Source organism: Bos javanicus, chromosome 3 (assembly GCF_032452875.1).
Source record: "Bos javanicus breed banteng chromosome 3, ARS-OSU_banteng_1.0, whole genome shotgun sequence".
In the NCBI taxonomy this organism is placed as follows: domain Eukaryota; kingdom Metazoa; phylum Chordata; class Mammalia; order Artiodactyla; family Bovidae; genus Bos; species Bos javanicus.
The window spans coordinates 107278216-107302887 of record NC_083870.1 but is presented as its reverse complement, the minus strand read 5'-3'; the positions used below and the strand labels follow the sequence as shown (position 1 = coordinate 107302887).

Here is a 24672-nt window from a genome sequence, read left to right as displayed (position 1 = left end):
CGGACAAGCTATGTTACTCTCATACATTTTTAAGTCAACAATAAATTATTTCTCACAAATTAAAATCAGTTGCAAGATAGAACTTTCTAGCATAGTCTTTATTAGAGACATGCTTTAGATATGTCTTCCTCTAAACCTTGGAGCTACAGATTTAGCTTGCTCAGTTTATGAAAAATGTCTGCCATATAATCCAATTGTCAAAACCAGTCCTCACTGTCAAATCGACCAGCTAAACCAGAATAATCTTCTGTCTGTAAGAGAATCCGCCTTCATTCTTTTCTTCCTTGTTACCTCTAATTAATTTTTTACTGAGGTATAGTTGACTTGTGGTACTATGTTAGTTTCAGGTGTACAACATAGTAATTCAAAATTTTTATAGGTTATACTCCATTTAAAGCTGTTATAAAATATTGGCCATTTTCCTTGTGCTATATAAGATATCCTTGTAGCTTGTTTATTTTACACATAGTAGCCTGAACCTCTCAGTCTCCCACTCCTATCCTGCCCCATCCCTTTCTCTCTCCCCACTGGTAACCACTAGTTTTGGTCTTACTGAGCGCCTAGCAATTCTAGCTCCCACCCTGCACTAGGCCTTTTCATGAGCATCTCTCTCTGTTAGAACATCTTCCCTCCCCAGTGTGTTCTCCTGGCCAAGTCCTAACACCCCCTCCAAGACTCTGTCCTAACATTTCCTCTGCAAAGCCTTATTAAGGCTCTACTAGGCACCTGCCATTGTGCTAAGCAAGGGATACAGTAACGAATAAAGCAGACGTGGAAGAATTAAATGCCCCTTAGGGTACCACTGTCTTCTTTGTATTATCACTGTCTCCTCCACAAGGCTGTGAAAGCCCTGAAGATAGAACTTGTTTTATTCATCTTTTAAAGTTATTTCTTTATTCACGTTTGGCTGTGCTGGGTCTTCGTTGCTGCATGGGCTGTTCTCTAGTTGTGCTGTGCAGGCTTCTCACTGCGGTGGCTTCTCCTGCTGTAAAGCATGGGATTTAGGGCGAGTGGGCTTCAGTACTTTCAGCTCGTGGGCTCTAGAGCATAGGCTCAATAACTGTGGCTGCTCCACAGCATGTGGGATCTTCCCAGATCAGGAATTGAACCCGTGTATCCTGCATTGGCAGGCGTATTCTTTACCACTGAGTCACCAGGGAAGACCTATTTTATTCATCTTTGAATCCCTATTAGGGAACCCACAGAACGAATCAGATTATGTTTGTTGAATTAACTTAAGAAAGATTCCTCCAACATTTCTGTATCAGGAACATACAGGGTGCTCACTATAAGCTGTGAACATATACATAGGACCAACGGAGCACACGACTGAATGAATGAAGTATGAATGGGTGACTGAATGAACAAATCAGGGAAGGACTGGGTTCTTTCCCACTTGGATGAAGCAGCCCAGAGCAGGAGATGTACTGATGTACGGCAAGTGAGAAGCCAGTGTCTAGGAAGCTGGGAGAAGGCTGATGGCCTTTTGTTCTTTCTGATACACAGAAATTTGAAGGACAATAAGGATTTGAACAAAGTGTGGAATCCAGAGTCTGACCTAGATTTGAATTCTGGATCCACTACTTATTATTAGCCATGTGACCGTAGGGAAATCCCTTTGTCTGTTTGTATCTTCGTGTTCTCAAATGTAAAACGGGGCTGAGGAAAATATAATAGGGTTATGATTAAATTAGATTACGCATTTAAAAGGCTGTAACCTGCGGCCAAGGGAACATTTCATTCAAAGATGGGCTCAATAAAGGAGAGAAATGGTATGGACCTAACAGAAGCAGAAGATATTAAGAAGAGGTGGCAAGAATACACAGAAGAACTGCACAAAAAAGATCTTTACGACCCAGATAATCACGATGGTGTGATCACTGACCTAGAGCCAGACATCCTGGAATGTGAAGTCAAGTGGGCCTTAGAAAGCATCACTACGAACAAAGCTAGTGGAGGTGATGGAATTCCAGTTGAGCTATTTCAAATCCTGAAAGATGATGCTGTGAAAGTGCTGCACTCAATATGCCAGCAAATTTGGAGAACTCAGCAGTGGCCACAGGACTGGAAAAGGTCAGTTTTCATTCCAATCCCAAAGAAAGGCAATACCAAAGAATGCTCAAACTACCGCACAATTGCATTCATCTCAACACGCTAGTAAAGTAATGCTCAAAATTCTCCAAGCCAGGCTTCAGCAATATGTAAACCGTGAACTTCCTGATGGTCAAGCTGGTTTTAGAAAAGGCAGAGGAACCAGAGATCAAATTGCCAACATCCACTGGATCATGGAAAAAGCAAGAGAGTTCCAGAAAAACATCTATTTCTGCTTTATTGACTATGCCAAAGCCTTTGATTGTGTGGATCACAATAAACTGTGGAAAATTCTGAAAGAGAAGGGAATACCAGACCACCTGATCTGTCTCTTGAGAAATCTGTATGCAGGTCAGGAAGCAACAGTTAGAACTGGACATGGAACAACAGACTGGTTCCAAATAGGAAAAGGAGTACGTCAAGGCTGTATATTGTCACCCTGCTTATTTAACTTCTATGCAGAGTACATCATGAGAAACGCTGGACTGGAAGAAACACAAGCTGGAATCAAGATTGCCTGGAGAAATATCAATAACCTCAGATATGCAGATGACACCACCTTTATGGCAGAAAGTGAAGAGGAACTCAAAAGCCTCTTGATGAAAGTGAAAGAGGAGAGTGAAAAAGTTGGCTTAAAGCTCAACATTCAGAAAACAAAGATCATGGCATCTGGTCCCATCACTTCATGGGAAATAGATGGGGAAACAGTGGAAACAGTGTCAGACTTTATTTTTTTGGGCTCCAAAATCACTGCAGATGGTGATTGCAGCCATGAAATTAAAGGACACTTACTCCTTGGAAGGAAAGTTATGACCAACCTAGATAGCATATTCAAAAGCAGAGACATTACTTTGCCAACAAAGGTCCGTCTAGTCAAGGCTACGGTTTTTCCTATGGTCATGTATAGATGTGAGAGTTGGACTGTGAAGAAGGCTGAGCGCTGAAGAATTGATGCTTTTGAAGTGTGGTGTTGGAAAAGACTCTTGAGAGTCCCTTGGACTGCAAGGAGATCCAACCAGTCCATCCTGAAGGAGATCAGCCCTGGGATTTCTTTGGAAGGAATGATGCTAAAGCTGAAACTCCAGTACTTTGGCCACCTCATGTGAAGAGTTGACTCATTGGAAAAGACTCTGATGCTGGGAGGGATTGGGGGCAGGAGGAGAAGGGGGCGACAGAGGATGAGATGTCTAGATGGTATCACTGACTCGATGGTCGTGAGTCTGGGTGAACTCCGGGAGTTGGTTATGGACAGGGAGGCCTGGCGTGCTGCGATTCATGGGGTCGCAAAGAGCTGGACACGACTGAGTGACTGAACTGAACTGAACTGAATCTGAGGCCAGGCAAAGTTGGTGGTAGGAACTGACGGTTCCCATCACTGACTCTAAGTATGCAAATTCAGAAACACAGCGGGAGAGCCTTCCTTTCCTTCCAGCTAGAGGTCCCAGCCCTGATTGCTGTTCTAACCTCAAATGGCAGGAGGCGCTTTCCCTATTCAGCCCCTCCCTTCACCACCTGCCCCTTCACTCCCAGCTCAGTGTTTACAGGTCGGCCCAAGTGCTTTCAAGGCCGAGGGTGTCTGCTACATGTTTACAAGATAGAGAGGGGAGGGTGGCAGTTAGGGTGGGTCATGGCAGGAAGCGGGCCAAAGAAGCACAGGTGTTTCTGGAGCCGGCCTTACTGTGTGCCCGGCACTGGGCTTGGTGTTTGATATGCATCATCTCATGTCCATGGAGTCCCAACAACAAAACAACATCTCATGTCCTCTTTATAACAATACTATTTAGAGCTAAGGAAACTGACCTTCAGGAAGAGGTGGGATAGCAATCCAAATGCCTAAGACTCCAAAATGTTTCCACTCTGCCACGCTGGCCACCTGCTTACAGATGATCACCATACATTTGTGAAATAAATTTCAGTTCTCTTATTCCCAGGAAGAGCGAAACTGTGTGTCCCACGCCTAACTTCACCCCTGCCCCACCCTATCCCCCCACCCCCCACGGAGACTCATGAATAAAGAATAAAAAGTAACATATTCAGGAGTGAACAGAATCCTTCAGACACCCATACCAGGAAGGAGGAAACAACCTCGGAGACTTGCTGGGCAGGAAGCAGCCAGAGACTGTCCGGCCCTGGCTGTGGTCTCCCGGGGCAGAGGTCTAGGGAGGACTAGGATCTGGCTCAGTTGGAGGGAGGAGAGAAATGTGGGACTGGAGTTGGGGACAGGTTACTGAGGAGAACAGGATGAAGGGGGAGAAAGAAGGCGAGAGATTGACCAGGGCTCAGAGGGGCAACGGCATTACCTGGTCCTCCCACCATCGGGGAGAGGGGTGAGTCAGAGACAGCCCCCTGACTCCTGGCCCAACCTGCTGCCAACTTTTAAAATGAAAGTGGCAGGAGCGGACACTCCTGAAGCCTCCTCCGGAAGGAGGTTGCTAAGGGAGCACTCCTCGGTCGGCCCTGGGCCTCGGGCGCTCCCCACCCCCGACCCGCCCGACAGAGGGACCCGGTCGACGGCTCCCACCGCCCTCACCAGAGCCGGCAGCTTACCTGGGGGAGGCCAAGGTGCGTCCCAGGCAGGACAGGCTGCTCCCTGCCAAGGGGCTGCCTCAGGTATCCTGAAGTTCCCGCCCTGCCAGACACTCCTAGGTAGCTCCTCAAATTAAAATCCTCCGCACAGTTTCCCGCTCGCCCAGCCCTGGGGGAGGGAGCCCGAGGAAATTCCCTCCCAGCCCTAAGAGGGCCTGGGCCGGGCCAGCCAGCTCGGCAACCTCAGCCCTGGGCTGGCCCTGGATGAATGAGCCCTTCCGCTCCGCCTGTCTGGGTTTGTGCCAGCGAGCCCGTGACCGCCCCTTTGCTCTTTCTCCTTGGCCCTGGCCCTGAACTCCAATCCTCTTCCTAGTCCTACCCTCCCAGGTCTCTTGCTCTGTTCTCAGCTCTCTGGAGAGACCTCAGCCAGAGGACTCCCTTCTTTTCCCACCTTCTTATTTCCTGATTCCTTGTCAAAAAGATGCTGGAGAGCAAGAGAGCTTATTGATGCATCCCACAGGGGTCGGCGCCCCAAGACCCAGAGCAAGACAGAGCCAGATAGAGAATGGATGGAGGGGCGAAGGGGGTCTAAGAAAAAAACAGTCTTCCCTCCTGTGTTTCTTCTTTACTCACATAGGAATACCATCCAACACTTCTGACACCAGGTGTGTGGGTTTAACCCACCCCAAACAATTCTGCAATAGCAGCTGGGTGTCCTCCAGTTTAACTCAGTTCTGACACAATCTACCTGAAGTGAATGTCAGATGCCCCAGGTGAAGGGCTCAAACTGCTGCCCACTTTAGAAGCCAATTGCAAGAAGTAGGTCCCCAGGTCACCCATAACTTTCGTCCAACTTAGCTACACATCAGAGGTTCCTGTGTTCCCTTCCTGAGATCTAGGGTGAGGTCTGGATGGTTACCAAGCACAGGAGTGTCTGTCCTTGTGGAGCTGGGATGCAACACCCTACCCGTAGGTGGATGCGTTTACCAACCTGGAAAGTCCCTGAACTCCTAATGTTGGGATTTTATGGAGACCTCCTCACATAGGCATGATCAATTATTAACTCCATGTCCAGCCCCTCTATCCTGTCAGACTATAGAAAATTTCAATCTTCTAATACTGCCTGGCTTGGTCTTTCTAGTGACGAACTCCCATTCAGGAGCTCACCCAGAGTGGCCTCATTAAAACAAAAGATGTTCATTGTGCTCTTATCTGGACTGAGAAGTTTTACAAGTGTTTTAAGAGCCTTGTGTCAGGGACAGAGTCAAAAACCAAATATTAGAACAAAAAGATGCTGGCAGCGCTCTTATCACTTGGGAAATTACAAGACTTTTAGGCGCTCTCTCTAAACCAGGAACCTGGGACAGAGACCAATATATATATATATATTTTTTCTATTATCTCACACAAGGGAACCAAACAGCTGGAAAAAAGATATTTAGGAGTGGTACAGAGGTAGCAGCTGTACCTGGGAGATGCCCTAAAGCACTAAAGATGGATCGCTGAGCCTTTCCTCCGGAGCTTAAGGGAGTAGCACCCCAGCCCTATTTCCTAACTAAAGTAGGGGGCACAGTCACCTGTTAGGAGTTAGAGGGATAAAGGTTGGATGGAAGATTGCAAGGAATTGTCAAATGTTTGAAAAAACTATTGAGAGGAGAGAAACTTGACCAAAGTAATGTAGAGGCTCACAGAGGAGTATGGAGAGTCCAATCAGAACAACACACATACGTGGAGACTTCCCTGGTGGTCCAGTGGTTAAGAATCCTTCTTCCAATGCAGGGGACGTGCGTTTGATCCAGGGTCAGGAAACAAAGATCCCAAGCCTGGGTGCTGTAACTACTGAGCACGTGCACTCTGGAGCCTGCGCCCTTAAATAAAAAGAACACAGATTAACAAGGAGGCAAGGTTGAGGGGCCCTCAGGGCAGCTCCTGTCCTAAGTGACGTGATGGTGAGATCAATGGGAAATGGATGAGACTCATGGGGAATGCCACCAACACCGTTCAGCTCCCAGATCTAGGGGAGATGTTCCGTAAGATGGGAGCTGTCTACAGAGAAAAGGTCCTGCTTTAAGGGACTGTGGGCAGCCATGAAAGTGCGAAGAGCATCTGAGGCCAGCAGTGGCAGTGCTGGGTTGCAGAACTGCACGGGAACAGTGGCTGTGCCAACTCGACTCCAGGATCCAGTTCTCCCCACCAAGTAAAGCAGGACCCAGGCTGTCAGAGACACCATTGAGCAGTCCAGCCTCCAACCAACCTCCCTTGTTCTTGTCTCACCCTCAACAAGCTGCTTCCTGACTGTGACTTGGTTTCTCAAGCTATGTGATTTCAGAGAAGGAACGTGTCTGGTCACACCCAACACACACATAAGTTAGGGAGCTCTCAGAGACCAAAGCCTGTATTTAATTTATCTCTGTGTCCCCAGCACCCAGCACTGGGTTCAGCAATTAGTTGGGGTTCAGCAATTAGTTGGGGTTCAAAACAGTATTTGAAAAACAGACCTGGGGAAGACTGATATGCCTTTAAATACATTTTGTAAATTAATAAATTCTCATTTAGGATTTGTGTATTGGATGCTGTTGAAACCCCATTCATATGAATCAGTGCCTACAAATCATGTCAGTTCTGAAACATTGACAAATGTTTCTAAATCTGCAAAATTCAGAGCCTGGCCCTGCACTGTGGTGAATTCACCAAAATCATACTCATTTCCCTTTTTAAAATTTATTTTATTGAAGTATAGTTAATTTACAATTTGTGGTAATTTCTGCTATACATCAAAGTGATTATATATATATAATATATATATTATATATATATACACACACACACACACACACATACATTCTTTTTCATATTCTTTTCCATTATGGCTTATCAGAAGATACTGAATATCCCTGTGTTATACAGTAGGGCCTTCTTTATCCATTCTGTATATAATAATTTGCATCTGCTAATCCCAAACTCTCAATCCATCCTCCCCCATTCCCTCCCCCTTGGCAACAAGTCTGCTCTCTATATCTTTAAGTCTGTTTCTGTCCTGCAAAGAAGTTTATTTGTGTCATACTTTATATTCCATATGTAAGTGATATCCTATGGTATTTGTCTATTTCTGACTTACTTCACTTAGTATGTTAATCTCTAGCTCCATCCATGTTGCTACCAACAACATTATTTCATTCTTTTTTATGGCTGAGTAGTATTCCATTGTATATAAATATGATGGCCCTCTAGATCAGTGAACCAGGCTTCTTCTTTGTAAAGTAGCATACCCAGCACCATCCCTCCTCATCCAACCAACATCATGAGATCTAGATCTTTTGCCTGGGAATTCCCAGGCAGCCCAGCGTTTAGGACTGGGCTTTGCTGCTCTGGCAAAGAACATAGCAGGATGATTGGACTGATTTGGGTTTGGGTGCTATAGGAAGGCAAGGGCCACGCATCTTTCCAGCTCACCACACCCAGCTCCTCCTCATTCATCCCTCAAAACTTTGGCTGTCGTATATGTAATCTGTGCCCAGAATTTGTTTCATTGGTTTTTCAATGTCCTCAGAAAGAGGACATTTGACTCAGGCTGGGCCAATTTGTTTCCTTTTCCTAAAAATGGCCATAGGGGAAGGGAGACTCTACTTTGTCTCTGCTTATAGCTGTAACTAAAAGAAGTAAGCCTGGGAGCTACAGAGAGTTCCTTACGAAGAAATGCACAGTTAACGAGTCTTTTCCATGGCACTCTGAACTTGCCACACAACTTCTGACACTTCTGGTCACCAAATGTGTGACCACTAAGCAATTCTCTGTGACCCCAGCTGAGTGTCCTACAGTTAACTCTGTTCTGACACGATTGCCCTGAAAAGAGTGTCACATCACACAGATGAAGGGCTCAGTCCCATGAGACTGTCCCCACTTCAGATGCCAGTCCCAAATAACAGGTTACCCAAGACTTCTAAACAACTTGGTTACAAATTGGAAGTTCCCACATTCCTGTACTCAAATTTGAGTAACTTGCTACAGTGGATCACAGAACTCAGAAACACATTTACCAGTCTGTTAAAAAATTATATGATAAAGGATACAGATGAAGAGGCAGGTGAAGACATACAGGGCGAGGTCTGGGAGGGTCCCAAGAGCAGGAGCTTCTGTTTCTATGGAGTTAGGGGGCATACCTTCCCAGTATACGGCTGTTTCACCAGCATGAAAGCTCTCAGAAGCCCATGCTATTGGCATTTTACAGAGGCTTACTTGTATAGGCGTGATCAATTATTAACTCCCATTTCCAACCCTTCTACCCTCACTAGAGAAGTGAGGGTGGAGGCAGGGCTGAAAATTCCAAGCTTCTAATCATGGCTTGGTCTTTCTGGTGACCAGCCCCCATCCAGGAGCCCACTCAAAGTTGCCCCATTAAAAAGAAAGATGCTCTTATCTATTAAGAAACTACAAGGGTTTCAGCAGCTGAGCCAGGAACTGGCTGCAGAGACCCGTGCATATGTTCTATTTTCTCACACACACCATAACACCTACCACAATGTAAATACCTGGATGCATGTCTTTCTCTTTCCCTGCTAAAGAGATGATGAGCTCTTCAAGAACAGTAACCTTCACTGTTTCATCTTTGTATCCATGCAATTATGCCCCAAATCTGACACAAAGTAGGAAACAATGAAGGCTGAACTTTCAAACTGGGCAACAAAAATGAGGTTCCCACCTTTCTGAGGTGAAGACTCCCTCAGCCACCAGCAGGTGTCAGGACATGTCTCTGTGGCTTCTGACTACCAAGCTCCTTGTCTGATCCATAGCAATTGGTAAAAGTACAGGTGAGTCACTGAAGGTATGAAGAGTGACCACCTGGACAACTCTAAGGCCAGGGTGTCGGGCTCTAACAAGAAGTGGTATAATTGAGGCTGCAACAAGCTACTCATTGTATTCCTCCAGGTTCCCGATAGCATGTTTCCCGATAGCAGGTTGTGTGTGTGTGTGTGTGTGTGTGTGAGTGAGTGTGTGTTAGTCACTCGACTCTTTGGGACCCCATCGGCTGCAGCCTGCCAGGCTCCTGTGTCCATGGGATTCTCCAGGCAAGAATACTGGGGTGGGTTGCCATTTCCTCCTCCACCTAAACAGGTTAGATGAACTGCAAAGAGAAGTCTCCCAATAAGTGATCTTTCCTTATGGGTTTTAGCATTCTATGTCTAAAGGAAAAATAAATTGTTAAAAAGATACTCATCTATGAAAAAGTACAGAAAATCTAATACAGAGGAGCTGATAAAGAATCCGCCTGCAGTGCGGGATACCTGGGTACGATCCCTGGGTTGGGAAAATCCCCTGGAGAAGGGAACGGCTACCCACTCCAGTATTCTGGCTTGGAGAATTCCATGAACTGTAGAGTCCATGGGGTCACAAAGAGTCGGACATAACTGAGGACTTTCACTTCACTTCACTTCACTTCAAAAAAAAAGGCAAAAACAAAGCAAACAAAAGAAACTAGATAAAATGAAAAGAAAATCTTGTAAATGCATGACTGACCTTGACCGGAATGTGAGGCGTCTCTAGGAGAAAACAGGAGTAAGCAAGTGTGAGACTCATATTTGAACCAGTGCCATATACAGATTCCTAGTGACCCAGCATCTGTGTTTTCATGAACCATGGAGGTAAGGAAAAGTAAAAGTTACTCAGTCACGTCTGACTCTTTGCAACCCCATGGACTGTGATGAATTCTCCAAACCAGAATACTGGAGTAGGTTTGCCAGGCCCTCCTCCATGGGATCTTTGCAACCCAGGGATCGAACCCAGGTCTCCCAAATTATAAGTGGATTCTTTACCATCTGAGCCACCAGAGAAACCCAAGAAAACTGAAGTGGGTAGCCTATCCCTTCTCCAGGGGATTCTTCCCTACCCAAGAATCAAACCGGGGTCTCCTGCATTGCAGGTAGACTCTTTACCAGCTGAGCTAGAGGGAAGCCCACCTTGGGTCTAAAGAGAGCAGAAAATAAAGTCAGAGGGCGAGGCTGAGCCTCTCCAGCACCCAAGCCACTAATAGCCTCGGCGGACAGTGAGCAAACTGAAAATAAAAACTGGGAAAGTGGGAGTGGAGATGCAGGCCTATCTTCACTTGGATCAGAGAAGAGTGAAAAATAAACACAAAACCGTCTCTCCTGAGAATTCTCTATCCCATGCCTCCACTTATACGTGTTTACCTTGGGACATACTCTCCTTATCTGTATGAACCAAACACTCCAAGATGAAAATTTAGAGTGTTTCTGGGTTGGCAGGGCAGAGAGACAGCTGGGAGAAGCAAACCCAAACTTCCTCTTGAAGAATATGATTAAACTCAGGCCTCAAATATTTCCCACAAAGTTTCAACATGACTCACAATTTTTTTAAAAAGCCTCTGACTGCTCGAAGAAACAAATCCCTATAAGCGGAAACAACCAGCTAGAGGAACATACCCATAAAGATCAGAAATATGTTTTTTTTTTTTAATTAAAAAAATTTTTTGGCTGCATTGAGTCTCCATTGCTGCACATGGGCTTTCTCTAGTTGCAGTGAGTGGGGTCTACTCTCCCTTGTGGTGCCTGGGCCTCTCATTGCAGTGGTTTCTCTTGTTGTAAAACATGGACTCGAGACGCTTGGGCTTCAGTAGTTGCAGCCCCCCAGGCTCTGGGGCTTAGGCTCAGTAGCTGGGATACACAGGATTCAGTGGGCTGTGGGTGGGGTCCCGTGCCATGTGGGATCTTTCTAGACCAAGGATTGAACCCGTGTCCCCAGCATTGCAAGTTGGATTCTTAACCACTGGACCACCAGGAAAGTCCCAAGATACTGCTATTTTGAACTATAAACTATAGTTTAATTATGTTTAATTTGTTGAAATAAATTAGAGGGAATTAAAAGTAAACCAAGAAAAATCAAATAGCAATGACTGAAAGTCTAGGCAAGTAACAATAGAGTCTAAAAATCCTGGATATTTTCCTTTGTTTAATTTCACTAGAGAAATTTAGGAACCCTTGACTGCCAGAAAAACCAACAATAGGGTAACTGGAAGGATTGGTATATGCAGCATGATTCCTGGCTGTAATCACTGTATTGAAATTCACCGTACTAAAGTTTGTCAGGGGATGTAGCTCAGTGGTAGAGCACATGCTTTGCATGTATGAGGCCCCGGGTTCAATCCCCGGCATCTCCATATTTTGGGCTTCCCACCTGGCTCAGTGGTAAAGAATCTGCCTGCTAGTGCAGAGGATGCACAAGATGCAGGTTTGATCTCTTGGCTCAGGAAGATCCTCTGGAGTAGGAAATAGCAACCCATTCCATTATTCTTGTCTGGAAAATTCCATCAGCAGAGGAGCCTGGCAGGCTACAGTCCATGGGGTCACAAGGAGTTGGACATGACTGAGTATGTACGTGCACACACACATACACACACATGCCTGCAAGTTATATAGGTTTTAATTTAGAACTGCTGACCTTAGTTAAACTTCTCAGAATTTTTTTTGATAAAATATACGTAACATAGTATTTACCATTTTAACCATCTTTAAGTGTACAACTCAGTGGATTCTCATTACTTTTTAAGTCTTCTCTTTGTTCTTGATGTTTTGTTGTTCAGTCACTAAGTCAAGTCCAGCTCTGCGACCCCATGGACTGCAGCACACCAGGCTTCCCTGTCCTCCACTATCTCCTGGAGTTTGCTCAAACTCATGTCCATTGAGTCAGTGATGCTATCTAACCATCCCATCCTTTGCCTCCACCTTCTCCTCTTGCCTTCAGTCTTTCCCAGCATCAGGATCTTTTCTAACGAGTCAGCTCTGTGCATCAGGTGGCCAAAGTATTGGAGCTTTACCTTCAGCATCAGGCCTTCTAATGAATATTCAGGGTTGATTTCTTTAGGATTGACTGATTTGATTTCCTTGCAGTCCAAGAGACTCTTAAGACTCTTCTCCAGCACCACAATTCAAACGCATCAATTCTTCTGTGCTTAGCCTTCTTTATGGTTCAACTCTCACATCTGTACATGACTACTGGAAAAACCATAGCTTTGGCTAGACAGACCTTTGTAGGAAAAGTGATGTCTGCTTTTTAATAGTCTGTTTAGGTTTGTCATAGGTTTCCTTCCAAGGAGCAAGCATCTTTTAATTTCATGGCTGCAATCAACGTCCACAGTGATTTCGGAGCCTAGGAAAAGAAAATCTGTCACGGCTTCCACTTTTTCCCCTTCTATTTGCCATGAAGTGATGGGACCAGATGCCATGATCTTAGTTTTTTGGTGATGGTTTTATAACATGGTGAATATAACCAATACCACTGAATCATATATTTACAATTGCTTCAAATGGCAAATTTCACATTATGTGTATTTTATCAGAATAATAAAATATGTAAGAAGAATACCAAAAAGATAAATTTAAAAATCTGGAAATTTAAAAAACATATTTTCAAATGATTGATGGTCAAGGAAGAAATCATCATGGAAACTAGAAAATAGATCATACCATTGTAAATCAACTATACTTCAATTTAAAAAGTAAAAAAAAAATACTTGAAACTAAAATATTACAGGTCAAATTTTTTGGCATGCAGCGAAAGTAGTACTTATAGAGAAATAATATATTTAAATAGTGTATTAATGACCTATTGCTATATAAGTAATTGCCCCAAAACTTAATGATTCAGTTTTAGCAGCAAGCATTTGTTATCTCTTACATTCAATTTCAAAAGCAGCTTTGTTGAATGGTCCTCAGAATCTCTAATGAGGCTGCAGTCGTCTGAAGGCTTGACTGGGGCTGGAGGATGTACTTTAAGTGTCTCAGTCATCTTGTTGGCAACTTGGTACATCCTGTTAGCAGGAGGCCTCCATTCCTTTCCTTGTGGATTTCCTCACAGGGCTGATTGGGTTCACACAGCCTAGTGGCTGATTTACCCCAGAGCAAACATCCCAACGTACTGAGGTTGAAGCCACAATGCCTGTTATAATCTAGTCTCAAAGTCACACAGCATCACTACTACCATCATAGAAACCAACCCTGATTCACTGAGGGAGGAAACTACTCAAGGGTGTGAATATTAAGTGGCAAGGACCTTCAAGGACCATTAGGAGCTTACTACTAGAAACAGTGAAAATATTCAAAACATTTTTTCAGGGCCTCCATCATGGTCCACTGGCTAAAACTCCATGCTCTCATTGCAGGGGACTCAGGTTCCACCTCTGGTCAGAGAACTAGATCCTACATGCTGCAAGTGCAGCTAAAGATTCTACATGCCGCCACGAAAACCTGCTACAGCCAAACAAATAAAATAAAAGCATTTTTAAATTAAATTCCAAATATACAAAGAACTGAAACAAATAGGGCAAAAAGTCCAAACCTTTGGAGGAAAATATAGCAAAATGTCTTTAAGAACTTTGGCTAAGAAGAATTTCTTAAAGATGTAAATAAATGCATAGCGTTAAGGAGAAGATTGATGAATTTAGCCACTTTAAAATGAATGGCTTTTTATCAAAGAGAATGAAACGAAAAGCAACCAAACAGAAAAATGGGCAAAATACATTTTTTTAATTTATTTATTTTTTATTGAAGGATAATTGCTTTACAAATTTTGCTGTTTTCTGTCAAACCTCAACATGAATCAGCCATCAGATCAGATCAGATCAGTCGCTCAGTCGTGTCCGACTCTTTGCGACCCCATGAATCGCAGCACACCAGGCCTCCCTGTCCATCACCAACTCCCGGAGTTCACTCAGACTCACGTCCATCGAGTCAGTGATGCCATCCAGCCATCTCATCCTCTGTCGTCCCCTTCTCCTCCTGCCCCCAATCCCTCCCAGCATCAGAGTCTTTTCCAATGAGTCAACTCTTCACATGAGGTGGCCAAAGTACTGGAGGTTCAGCTTTAGCATCATTCCTTCCAAAGAAATCCCAGGGCTGATCTCCTTTAGAATGGACTGGTTGGATCTCCTTGCAGTCCAAGGGACTCTCAAGAGTCTTCTCCAACACCACACTTCAAAAGCATCAATTCTTCGGCGCTCAGCTTTCTTCACAGTCCAACTCTCACATCCATACATGACCACAGGAAAAACCATAGCCTTGACTAGATGAACCTTTGTTGGCAAAGTCATGTCTCTTCTTTTGAATATGCTATCTAGGTTGGTCATAACTTTCCTTCCAAGGAGTAAGCGTCTTTTAATTTCATGGCTGCAGTCACCATCTGCAGTGATTTTGGAGCCCAGAAAAATAAAGCCATAGGTGTACATATATCCCCTCCCTTTTGAACCTCCCTCCCATCTCCCTCCCCAACCCACCCCTCTAGGTTGATACAGAGCCCCTATTTGAGTTTCCTGAGCCATACAGCAAATTCCTGTTGACTATCTATTTTACACATGGTTATGTAAGTTTCCATGTTACTCTTTCCATACATCTCTCCTCCCTCTCTTCCCCTCTCTCCCCATGTTGATAAGTCCCTTCTCTGTGTCTATTTCTCCATTGTTGCCCTGTAAATACATTTTTCAGTACCATTTTTCTAGATTCTGTATATATGCATTAGAAAATGATCTTTATCTTTCTCTTTCTGACTCACTTCACTCTGTATAATAGGGTCTGCTGCTGCTAAGTCACTTCAGTCGTGTCTGACTCTGTGAGACCCCATAGACGGTAGCCCACCAGGCTCCCCCGTCCCTGGGATTCTCAAGGCGAGAACACTGGAGTGGGTTGCCATTTCCTTCTCCAATGCGTGAAAGTTAAAAGTGAAAGCAAAGTCGCTCAGTCGTGTCCGACCCTCAGCAACCCCATGGACTGCAGCCTACTAGGCTCCTTCATCCATGGGATTTTCCTCATCCAACTCATTAGAACTGACTCAAATGTGTTTATTTTTATGGCTGAGTATTGTTACATTGTGTATATGTACCACAACTTCTTTATCCATTCATCCTCTGTCAGTGGACATCTAGGTTGCTTCCATGTTCTAGCTATCGTAAATAGTGCTGCAGTGCACAATAGGATACATGTGTCTCTTTCAATTTGGTTTCCTCAGGTTATATGAGTAGGAGTGGGATTGCTGGGTCATATGGTGGTTTTATTTCTAGGTTTTAAGGAATCTCCATACCGTCTTCATAGTGGCTGTATCAATTTCCATTCCCACCAACACTGCAAGAGGGTTCCCTTTTCTCCACACCCTCTCCAGCATTTATTGTTTGTAGACTTTTTGATGAGGGCCATTCTGATCCGTGTGAGGTGATATCTCATTGTAGTTTTGATTTGCATTTTTTTACTAATGAGCGACATTGAGCATCTTTTCATGTGTTTGTTAGCCATCCGTATGTCTTCTTTGGAGAAATGTCTGTTTAGATCTTTTCCCCACTTTTTGATTGGGTTGTTTGTTTTTCTGGTATTGAGTTGTATGAGCTGCTTGTATATTTTGGAAATTAATCCTTTGTCAGTTGTTTCATTTGCTATTATTATCTCCCATTCTGAGGATTGTCTTTTCACCTTGCTTATAGTTTCGTGTGCTGTGCAAAAGCTTTTAAGTTTAATCAGGTCCCACTTGTTTCCTTTTGCTTTTATTTCCGTTACGCTAGGAGATGGGTCATAGAGGATCTCGCTTTGATTTATGTCATCAAGTGTTCTGCCTATGTTTTCCTCTAAGAGTTTCATAGTTTCTGGTCCTACATTTAGGTCTTTAATCCATTTTTAGTTTATATTTGTGTATGGTGTTAGGAAGTATTCTAATTTCATTGCTTTACATGTAGCTGTCCAGTTTTCCCAGCACCATTTATTGAAGAGACTGTCTTTGCCCAGCAAAAGACATTTTACAGGTTCTTCTGTCCATGGAATTCTCCACACAAGAATACTGGAGTGGGTAGCCATTCTCTTCTTCAAGGGATCTTCCCAACCCAGAGACTGAACCCAGGTCTCCCCATTGCAGGCAAATTCTTTACCGTCTGAGCCACCACAGAAGCCCAGGCTGTTCATAATATCTCCATTTTCTTTGCAGACTTCTATGATTTCATTTTTCTATTGCCATGTTTTGCAGTTTTATAAAATTTAAAGCTTTCTTTACAAATTGAAGTACTGTTAATTTACAATGTTGTGTTAATTTCAACTCTACAGCCACGTGATTTGGTTTTATATGCATTTTTTATCAGATTATTTTCTAATGTAGATTATACAGGAAAAAATTTAAACTTCTATTTGTTCTATATACTTGAAGCAGACACAGTTATCTCAGAAGGTTCTGAATGACAATATTGATAATAGGGAGATTGTACGGTATGGGTCATTTCTCTTTGGCCAGTGTCCCAAGTATATTCCACAAATTTTAGTCTCATTAGATGAGTCCCAAAAAAGGGGTTTCTTAGTTAATTAAACAAAGGAAGTGTTTCATATTATAATCCTCCCTTGAAGAGTCACAGTGCATGTCAGCATCATGAGGCTCTAAGAAGTCCGGTATCAAACAGAGAAGTCTGTTCAACTTTGCTTCACCTAGTACTTCCCAAGCTTGTCAGACCTCTTTCCTGTGACATTTTCCATAATATCTGCTAAATAGTTCCCCTCAACTAGCAATGCCTTCTTGGAATAGTTTTATGGACTAAATAGGATATTTTTTCCCAAATTTACTTACAAAATAAATGCACTATTTTTTAATACATCTTTGGGGATAAATTTGGAGATGGCAATTTTGTTATACTGTTACAGACCACATTACGGCTAGGCTCCCCTGATTACCATTACTCTTCTTTTTTAGAACAACACAAATTTATTATCTCACAGTTCCCGTGAGTAAGGAGTATGGCTACAGGTTAGCTGAGTCATCTGCTCAGTATCTCACAGTGTTGAAGTGGGACACAATCAAGGTGTCCAAAAGGGATACAATCTCATCTGAAGTTCACTGAATGTCGGCAGAGTTCAGTTCCTTATGGTTGTCAGCCTGAGGTCCTTGCTTTCCTGAGGGTTTCTGTCATTATTCTTGAAAATGGAGAGTATATTAATTATCTATTGCTATATAACAAATTACCCCCAAATTTAGTGGCATACAACAACAATAAACTATTACATCTCACAGTTCCTGTGGATCAGGAATGCAGGAGCAATTTGGCAGGGAAGTTCAGAATCTTTCATGAGGTTGCAATTGAGATGTCAACTAGAGTTGTAGTCGTCTGAAAGTTTGACTGGGGTTAGGGATCTGCTTCCAAATGGGAAAGTTGCTGTCAGCTGTTGGTAGGAGGCCTCAGTTCCTTTCCATGTGAGTATCTCCCAGAGTTACTTAGAATCTTCATAAAATAGTGACTTGTTCCTCAAAAGCAAGTTTCCCAAGAGACTAAAGCGGAAGACCTACTTTATGACCTACACTCAGGAGGTTCATACTATCACTTTGGGAGAATTCTAAAGATCTCACAAGTCAGTCTTTATTAAATGTGGAAGGGAAGAACACAAGAGAATGAATATCACAAGGCCAGAGTAAATCTTAAATATTCCCACCTCCCATACATGCACAAAAAGTAATTACGTAGTTTAAGAGGTGTTAACTAAATTATTAACAAAATTATTGTGACAATCATTTTGCAATATATGGTGGTGGTTTAGTTGCTAAGTCATGTCCAACTCTTGTAACCCCATGGACTGTAGCCTGCCAGGCTCCTCTGCCTGTGGGATTCTCCAGGCAAGAATACTAGAGTAGATTGCCGTTTCCTTCTCCAGGGGATCTTCACAACTCGGGAATCGAACCAAGGTTTCCTGCATTGCAGGCAGATTCTTTAACAACTGAGCTATGAGGGAAGCCCTTGCAATATATAGGCATACCAAATTATCAAGTTATATCCCTTAAGCTTGCACAGTATTACATGTCAATCAGCTCTCAATAAAACTGGGAAATTTTTTTTTCTGAAAAAATATTCCCTTGTATAGAATTACTATATTTTATCCATATATCAATTGATGGACACTTGGGGTGTTTAATACCTTTTGGTTGTAACATTTTTTAAATAAAAAATAAATAAATATCAAAAGGAGAGGATTATTGGGTACCATCTTGGAGCCTAGCTACCAAAGTTGTTGGACTATATTGAAAACAAATATTTCCCTCTCACCTCAGTCTATGACATAATAATCTGGAAAATAATATGTACATACAATTGAATGGGACTAAAGAATAAAGAATATTGAGAGTTAATGAAAGTGTCTTGAATTTTCTTGGCAAGTTACTATTGCTCCAGGATTCCTTGAAGTTCTGTCTTGATTACACCTTGAAAGATGGCTCTGTCCTCATTTTCTATCAGATTATTTATAAGCAAAAATGGATTCCATCTATTCTACATTTCATTCTTTAAGTGAACCATGTTCTCTAGGTTTGTGGTTGAAGAGTCAAAAACTAAAACAAAACAAAAAAAAGACTTTTCCTAGACTGATAAGATGAAAGTTACATGCAAAATGGAATATAGTAGAAGATACTTAGGAATTCAAAGTTTATCAATATCTCAGTGAGGGCATGCATGCTAAGTCGCTTCAGTCATGTCCAACTCTCTGCGACCCTAAGGACTATAGCCAGCCAGGCTCCTCTGTCCATAGGATTCTCCAGGCAAGAATACTGGAGTGGGTTGCCATGCACTTCTCCAGGGGATCTACCTAACCCAGGGATTGAACCCATGTCTCTTACCTCTCTTGCATTGGCAGGTGGGTTCTTTACCACTAATGCCACCTGGGAAGCTCTATTAACATCTCAGTGTCCTCAAGCAAATTAAGCCTAATAGTCCTTTCTTATAGGAGACTCTGTGCTTGTGTGTTTAAGGGGAAAAAAAACAAGTATAAATCAAGGTCAATTAAAAAGATTTCTATAAACTTTTCTGGAAGAGGCTTTATAGTATTTTCTCATTTAGATCATTTGCTTAAATATTTCAAAGTAAGTAAAGAACTAAGGACCATTTTGTTGCAGAACATTTAGACTGTTCTGACTAATGCAATGTTTCTTTTTTTTTTTTTAATATGGAACACTTCATGAATTTTTGTGTCATCACTGAGCATCATTCAGGCCATGCTAATCTTCTCTGTATTGTTCCCATTTTAGTATATATACCGCCAAAGCGAGCATCACCTACCTATTTACCTGAATTCCACAGATTTCATGTCAGCTAAATGAACTTGAAATTTAGTCTGTCTTGGAGAAGCACTTTCTGTGGCAGGGCTATGTCATTTCATCTTAAGCCTGCACATCCCCATGCGAGTTCAACAAGCAGACTGAGAAGTGTTATTTCTGTTCAGCCCTGTTTGCCCAGGCCACAGCATCATGTTTGTTTCCAAAGGTGTTCAGATTCTGTAAAACCAAGTGTTATAAATACTTAAAAAAGAATGAAATCCTCGCAAGATCAGACAGACTAAAGCGTTCCGGATAGCAACTATATAGAACTCACAGCGGTAATTCACTTGAATTTGAAAAACGTATTCCATAGATCTCACTGTCAAATAACAGGGAGAGCTATGGAATAAAACCACTGATGTGATAAAGAGAGTTGAAGAGATCAAACAGAAATGCCAAGCTAAATTTATAATGAACAAGTTGAAGAAAAATAAAAAACTATGTAAAGTTCAGAACATTAAAGCAGTCAAGCCAAGCATCCATCTTATCTGGGCCCTTCTTTCAGGTGAAGGAAAGTAGCAGGAAAACAAAAAGGTACAGAATTTACAACAGGATGTTGACATGGAAGATGTTTCTTAAAACTCTTACTGCTTGAAACCATTTCTTTAAGTGAATCTGGAAATCTCCTATGGAGGCATAGAACTTCTAAATTATTGATTTTTTCACATAAGATCACTCAGAAATGGATGAAAGTACTTCTCTCCTACAGCGTTATCTGTGGGACAGCAGGTAGTATGGATGCATCTCAATATTAAACCTTCACTGAGAGATACACTTTGTAATTCATGAAAATTATGTTTGTAAATACAGAAGTGAACTGTGGACACAAAATGGCCATGCCATTTGGTTGATGGCAGTAGACAGCATTTATGTAGTTCAGTCCAGTTCAGTCGCTCAGTCGTGTCCGACTCTGCGACCCCATGGTCGGCAGTACGCCAGGCCTCCCTGTCCATCACCAACTCCCGGAGCTTACCCAAGCTCATATCCATTGAGTCAGTGATGCCATCCAACCATCTCATCCTCTGTCATCCCCTTCTCCTCCTGCCCTCAATCTTTCCCAGTATCAGGGTCTTTTTCAATGAGTCAGTTCTTCGCATCAGGTGGCCAAAGTATTGGAGCTTCATCTTCAACATCACTCCTTGCAATGAATATTCAGGACTGATTTCCTTTAGGATTGACTGGTTGGATCTCCTTGCAGTCCAAGGGACTCTCAAGCATCTTCTCCAACACCACAGTTCAAAGCATCAATTCTTCGGCGCTTAACCTTCTTTATGGTCCAACCCCGACATCCATACATGACTACTGGAAAAACCATAGCTTTGACTAGATGGACCTTTGTTGGCAAAGTAATGTCTCTGCTTTTTAATATGCTGTCTAGGTTGGTCATAGCTTTTCTTTCAAAGAGGAAGCATCTTTTAATTTCATGACTGCAGTCATCATCAGCAGTGATTTTGGAACCCCCAAAATAAAGTCTGTCACTGATTCCATTGTTACCCATCTATTTGCCTTGACGTGATGGGACCTGATGCCATGATTTTAGTTTTTTGAATGTTGAGTTTTAAGCCAATTTTTTCACTCTCCTCTTTCACTTTCATCAAGAAGCTCTTTAGTTCCTCTTCACTTTCTGCCAAAAGGGTGGTATCATCTGCATATTTGAGGTTATCGACATTTCTCCTGGCAATCTTGATTCCACCTTGTGCTTCATCCAGCCCGGCATTTCACATGATGTACTCTGCATGTAAGTTAAATATGCAAGGTGACAATATACAGCCTTGATGTACTCCTTTCCCAATTTGGAACCAGTCTCTTTTTCCATGTCCAGTTCTAACTGTTGCTTCCTGACCTGCATACAGATTTCTCAGGAGGCAGGTAAGATGGTCTGGTATTCCCATCTCTTTCAGAATTTTCCACAGTTTATTGTGGTCCACACAGTCAAAGGCTTTAGCATAGTCAGTGAAGTAGACATTTTTCTGGAATTCTCTTGCTTTTTCTATGATACAACAGATGTTGGCAATTTGATATCCAGTTCCTCTGCCTTTCCTAAATCCAGCTTGAACATCTGGAAGTTCACAGTTCACATACTGTTGAAGCCTGGCTTGGAGAATTTTGGGCATTACTTTGCTAGTGTGTGAGATGAGTCCAATTGTGTGGTAGTTTGAACATTCTTTGGCATTGCCTTTCTTTGGGATTGGAATGAAAACTGACCTTTTCCAGTCCTGTGGCCACTGCTGAGTTCTCCAAATTTGCTGGCATATTGAGTGCAGCACTTTCACAGCATCATCTTTTAGGGTTTGAAATAGCTCAACTGGAATTCCATCACCTCCACTAGCTATGTTCATAGTGATGCTTCCTAAGGCCCACTTGACTTCATATTCCAGGATGTCTGACTCTAGGTGAGTGATGATCACACCATTGTGGTTATCTGGGTCATTAAGATCTTTTTTGTATAGTTCTTCTGTGTGTTCTTGCCATCTCTTCTTAATATCTTCTGCTTCTGTTAGGTCCATACTGTTTCTGTCTTTTATTGTGCCCATCTTCATATGAAATGTTCCCTTGGTATGTCTAATTTTCTTGAAGAGATCTCTAGGCTTTCCCCATCCATTGATTTCCTGTTTCTTTGCATTGATCACTTAGTAAGGCTTTCTTATCTCACCTTGCTATTCTTTGGAACTCTGCATTCAGATGGATATATCTTTCCTTTTCTTCTTTGCCTTTCATTTCTCTTCTTTTCTCAGCTATTTGTATGGCCTCCTCAGACAACCATTTTGCCTTTTTGCATTTCTTTTTCTTGGGGATGATTTTGATCACAGCCTCCTATACAATGTTATAAACCTCCATCCATAGTTGTTCAGGCACTCTGTCTATCAGATCTAATTCCTTGAATCTATTTCTCACTTCCACTGTATAATTGTAAGGGATTTGATTTAGGGCATACCTGAATGGTCTAGTGGTTTTTCCTACTTTCTTCAACTTAAGTCTGAATTTGGCAATAAGGAGTTCATGATCTGAGCCACAGTCAGTTCCCAATCTTGTTTTTGCTGATTGTATAGAGCTTCTCCATCATCAGCTGCAAAGAATATAATCAATCTGATTTCAATATTGACCACCTGGTAATGTCCATGTGTAGAGTCATCTCTCGTATTGTTGGAAGAGGGTGGTTGCAATTTATATAGTAACTAATGACAAATTCATGACAAGTAATATATAAAATAAAATTTTCTTTGCAGTAAAATATTCCCTTAATGTTCTAGAAAGGATAAATCAAGGAACTAGCAATCTGTGTGATAACTACCCTCAGGCAGTATCTATCTCTTCTTTTGATTTTAGTATTTCCAATTTTGGTTTATTAGCATCTTAGAAGAACATAATGGTTTGATATATTGAGGCCTAATTATGTTGGACTGTTTTGATCTGGCTTGAGTAGTAATATTATGGTAGGCATTTGTGAATAATGGGGATCAGTTGAATAGTCTGTTCCTGAAATAGCACTATATAATTTCCACTTTGGGAAATACTTAATTCTTTTTTAAAAAATATATTTCATTTATTTTATTTGGTTGCATTGAATCCTAGTTACAGCATGTGGGATCTAGTTCCCTGACCAGGGATCAAACCCAGGCCCCCTCCTTTGGGAGCATAGAGTCTTAGCCACTGGACCACACAGGAAATCCTGGGAATACTTAATTCTTAGTTGAGACTCCTAGTAGAATAAGCTTTATTTTCCCAGGACTCCAGTACCTATTTAATTTTTTTTTTTTAAACTGGTTATTGTTTTTGAATTGCATATGTGGGCAATACATTATAGATTATTTTCACATAAAATTGTCTCTAAAGCGGGAAAAAGGAAAACAATTTAGTCTTTCTTAGCTACAAAATGAGAAACACTGGGCTGGAAGAAGCACAAGCTGGAATCAAGATTGCCTGGAGAAATATCAATAAGCTCAGATATGCAGATGACACCACCCTTATGGCAGAAAGTGAAGAGGAACTCAAAAGCCTCTTGATGAAAGTGAAAGAAGTGAGTGAAAAAGTTGGCTTAAAGCTCAACATTCAGAAAACGAAGATCATGGCATCTGGTCCCAACACTTCATGGGAAATAGATGGGGAAACAGTAGAAACAGTGTCAGACTTTATTTTTGGGAGCTCCAAAATCACTGCAGATGGTGACTGCAGCCATGAAATTAAAAGACACTTACTCTTTGGAAGGAAAGTTATGACCAACCTAGATAGCATATTCAAAAGCAGAGACATTACTTTGCCAACAAAGGTTCATCTAGTCAAGGCTATGGTTTTTCCAGTGGTCACGTATGGATGTGAGAGTTGGACTGTGAAGAAAGCTGAGCGCCGAAGAATGGATGCTTTTGAACTGTGGTGTTGGAGAAGACTCTTGAGAGTCCCTTGGATTGCAAGGAGATCCAACCAGTCCATTCTAAAGGAGATCTGTCCTGGGTGTTCTTTGGAAAGAATGATGCTAAAGCTGAAACTCCAGTACTTTGGCCACCTCATGTGAAGAGTTGACTCATTGGAAAAGACTCTGATGCTGGGAGGGATTGGGGGCAGGAGGAGAAGGGGACGACAGAGGATGAGATGGCTGGATGGCATCACTGACTCGATGGACATGAGTCTGAGTGAACTCTGGGAGTTGGTGATGGACAGGGAGGCCTGGCATGCTGCAATTCATGGGGTCGCAAAGAGTTGGACACGACTGAGCGAATGAACTGAACTGAACTAGCTACAAAAAGCAGGCTTTCTGGACCATAAGGCTAATTATGATGCTTATTTCACTTAAAGATCATGTACAGAAGACCTAAGTAGACATTTCTCCAGAGAAGACATACAGATGGCAAATAGCCACATGAAAAGATGCTCAGCATCTCTGATTATTAAATAAATGCAAATCAAAGCTGCAGTAAGGTACCACCTCACACCAGTCAGAATGGTCATCACTAA

The 24672-nt window shown here is 42.4% G+C and overlaps 1 protein-coding gene, 2 non-coding genes and 1 pseudogene across 6 annotated transcripts in view; 2 read left to right on the top strand and 2 right to left on the bottom strand.

The window, feature by feature from the left end:
• Nucleotides 1-4891, bottom strand: part of RHBDL2 (rhomboid like 2) — a 58361-nt gene extending 53470 nt beyond the window's left edge. For 2 of the 4 annotated variants that reach the window (XM_061412445.1, XM_061412447.1), the window contains exon 1: nucleotides 4639-4891. The gene's annotated coding sequence lies outside the window, so the exon portion shown is untranslated. The remainder of the gene's footprint in view (nucleotides 1-4638) is intronic. The other 2 variants (XM_061412443.1, XM_061412446.1) reach the window with 1 other exon arrangement.
• A 5359-nt stretch (nucleotides 4892-10250) lies between these two features.
• Nucleotides 10251-20301, top strand: LOC133245231 (probable ribosome biogenesis protein RLP24; annotated as a pseudogene).
• On the top strand, nucleotides 11717-11788 carry TRNAA-UGC (transfer RNA alanine (anticodon UGC)). The gene has a single exon. It is a non-coding gene; the product is annotated as a tRNA-Ala (tRNA).
• On the bottom strand, nucleotides 19566-19677 carry LOC133245424 (U6 spliceosomal RNA). Its single transcript, XR_009735686.1, has one exon. It is a non-coding gene; the product is annotated as a U6 spliceosomal RNA (small nuclear RNA).
• Nucleotides 20302-24672: the final 4371 nt, after the last annotated feature.